Source organism: Eriocheir sinensis, chromosome 50, assembly GCF_024679095.1.
Source record: "Eriocheir sinensis breed Jianghai 21 chromosome 50, ASM2467909v1, whole genome shotgun sequence".
In the NCBI taxonomy this organism is placed as follows: Eukaryota; Metazoa; Arthropoda; class Malacostraca; order Decapoda; family Varunidae; genus Eriocheir; species Eriocheir sinensis.
The window spans coordinates 58,372-62,071 of record NC_066558.1 but is presented as its reverse complement, the minus strand read 5'-3'; positions in this window follow the sequence as shown (position 1 = coordinate 62,071).

Here is a 3,700-nt window from a genome sequence, read left to right as displayed (position 1 = left end):
GGCATCATAGTGTTGGAACTTTAATACACGACTACCTTAGAACTTGACGACGGATAAATAGAGCAAGTTCACTGGTAAAAACACGCTCAAAATAACAGATAAGGGGAGACAAATAAGATCAGGGTTATGCTATTAAGTATTAACGAAAGAAGAAAACGATACACGAAGGGAAAGTTTGCATCAGTAAAGTCTTCAGAACACTTGAACTCGGGGCTTAATAACGTGTTTAAGTGTGCAGGGTGACGTGGGTAAGTGTGGAAAAGTGTACAAAAGTGTGCAGAAGGATATGAGAAGCGAGACAGAGCGGGGAAGGTCAAAATATTAATAATTTTCTCCTCCTCCTCTCTCTTTCTCTCTCTCTATCTATTGTCTATTTCTTTCTCGTAGTAGTAGTAGTAGTAGAAGTAGACTGCACCAATTTTTTCTTCATCAACGTTGTAGTGCCAGGATGGACTAAGCTTAATTAAGGTGACCTTTCTGAGACAAAATCCGGGGACATTTTCGGTGGATCCGAGGCTCAAAAACCTCCAAATGTAGCGTTTTTGTCACCTTTCTCGTCCCCTTCATGCATGATATTTAATGCTATACTTAACGGCAACATCAATTAAGGGCTGATATCGAATTAAGCCGTGCTGGGAAGAGAGAGAGAGAGAGAGAGAGAGAGAGAGAGAGAGAGAGAGAGAGAGAGAGAGAGAGATGCTGACTTTAAATATCACTTCTTCATCGAGTCCGAGCCATGCTGAATGCTGAGAGCCGAGATGCTGATTTTAAATGCTGACTTGAGGATATGTTAGCTGACTTCAGATATCACTTTTCTTCATCGAGTGAGCCATGCTGAATGCCGAGAGCCGAGATGCTGACTTTAAATGCTGACTTGAGGATATGCTGATCGATTTCAGAGATCACATGCTAAACTCAACGCAGTCAGCATATTATATTTATAGCATATAATTGGTATATAAAAATCAGTCATGCTGAGTACAGACTGACACATCATTGAATCTTTAATGCTGTCATGCTGATAACTTGACAGTTACTCAAGAATTAGTTCAGTGCTTGTTATAATATTGTTTTCTCGGCCAACCCTTGACAAGGCTATTAAAACTGTTCTTGACAATGCTAGTAATTATCTAACATATACTGGAACCCTTACTAATGTTACATAACAAAGTGGAGACTTAATTGCTGGGGATATTTGATTCATAGTTCCATATTAATTCTTTTTGCTCATTGGAAAGGTTAATTAAAATGTTACCGCCAGTATTATGCTAACACACTTGCTAGGTTAGGTTAGGTGACCAATTACTGGGGGCCTGAGGGTCTTAGGGCTAACATGGGAATGGAAAACACTTATTTATAATGTCTTTGACCCCCAGAATAAAGGTAATTGGGAGCTGAGACTGGGGACTTGAGGGGGCTGGGTACATACTGTTTGGGCAGGTAAATCATTCTTCTACATCAATCCTCTGTTATTTTTAAGCTCAAGAACTTTGACTAAAAGCAGCGATGGACCTTCAACTGTAAGGACGTGGCAAATTCTATGAGTCTGAGGCCTTTTCAAGCACTCAAAATCTCTCTTTAAATAGTTTGGGGGAGATAATTCATTCCTTTACATCAAGCGTGTTATTTTTTAAGCTTGAGAACTTTGACTAAAAGCAGTGCTGGACCTTCAACTGTAAAGACATGGCAAATTCTATGTTTGAGGCCTTTTTAAATAGTCAAATCCCTTCTTATATGTTGTTTGAGGAGGCAATTAATTCTCCTATGAACTTCTTGTTCTCGAGATATTTCCCTCGCTCAATGTGATGCCTAAGAGCTTGTAAATATACTAGTGCTAAGCTTTCAAGTATTAAAAATGGCAAATTCTGAGTGTACGAGGCCTTTTCAAAAGGTCAAATTCCCTCTTTAAATACTGTATGGAGAGGTAATTGATTCTCCTACATCAACCCTTGCTCAATGTGATGCTTTAGAGCTTTGGTATCTAGCCAGAACTAAGCTTTCAAGGGTTAAACATGGCAAATTCTGAGTGTACGAAGCCTTTTCATATAGTAAAGCTCTCTGTCCGACCCACCCACACACATGCACTTTCCCTCACCTGAGCATTGGCACCTTGTTATCAAATCAGTGTTGAAGGCAAAAACTATAAGCATTATGAGACAGGAGGAATACTAGCTGACCTGTAGACACAACCTTACATGTATTTCCCTATAAGTGGTTTCCAAGAGCCTGAGCTAAGCTGGGATAATCCTCTCACATTTTTATCCAAGACAGTGCTAGACCTCAATCCCCCCCCCTATGGATGGGCTTGAGCTATAGGAAGAGGGAAAAAGATTAGGTTTTTAGCTTTGAACAGAAGAGGAGAAAGGTTATAATGAGAGATTTAGTTTATCACACCAGTAGCCTATTATCCTAACACAGGTAAGGATAAAACACTATTAAGGTTTTGGGGCAGGGAGGAGGAGGACAGACTTACGATGGGAGGGAAGGAACCAAATTTGTGGCTTTACCGTGTAGCAGCGATGTGCCAAATTTGTGCCATGATTTGAACCCCCCAAAATAGATGATACATAAAATTATCACAAATGCTGATATATATTATTATGAAATGGTTTGTGTGAGTGATGATTTTTTCCCATTTTTCTCGCTTAGAGGGACCATTAAGAAACATGATCCCCGCTGCTACCGGGTTAAAACTACCCACATGCTGTCCAGAAGACCACCTATCAACCCGGACTCTAGATTCTAGGATTAAAGATGAGCTCCGGGAGGGCAGCATGAGCCAATGCAATATGGCACCACTATAAACACTTGCCTGCACCAGAATGGGCTGGGCCGACCATCAGGCCCCACTGGGAAGAAGCTTACTGGAGCAATAGCCCCAGACGTAAAAAAAAAAAAAAAAAAAAAAAAAAAAAAACATTTGACAAGGCTTTCAGGGGAGTTACAGACAGGGGTGCTTTTATGACCCTTCCTCTGTACCATCAACCTAAAAAAACATCATTGAGAACCCAATTACTGACCTTTTTGGCCATGGAAATATACAACAGAAAATACAAGACCCAAACAGTCCCCTCAATAAACAGACATACAACTGAAATTTGTGCCATGATATAACCCCCCAAAATAGATGATGCATAATGTGATCACAAATGCTTTGATATATAGTATGAAATGGTTTGTGTGAGGGTGATTTTTTCTCATTTTTCTCGCTTAGAGGGACCGTTAAGAAACATGATCCCTACCACCACCACCACTGGGTGAAATATGTTAGGTTGCAAATATTTCCACGAGTCACTACATCACTTGAAGGCTTTCCATATACGCTGTGTTGCTAGTATTTCCAAGGGTGGTTTTACGAGCCTTGACACCGTGGCAAGGCTTACGTAACAGCCACCCATGACAGCCTGACCCATACCCTTAACAGCCGTGGGAAATTGCCGTCTCGAGATTCCAAAACAACGCCCGCCAGACTCAACGTCATATGGTGAAGATTTTAACGCAGGTACACAAAGACGCAGGGACGGACACTCAACTCTAAGGTCGAGACGTCGGCCGAAGATGTTGACGTAGCGATCCCAGATGCAGGGACAAACGGTCAATCAGGGTCAAACATCAGATATCAACCCGTTTTTTCAACCTGTACATATCTGCTGCCGAATATGGATGAGGGAAATATATTTTAAACCAATTTATTTTTTTC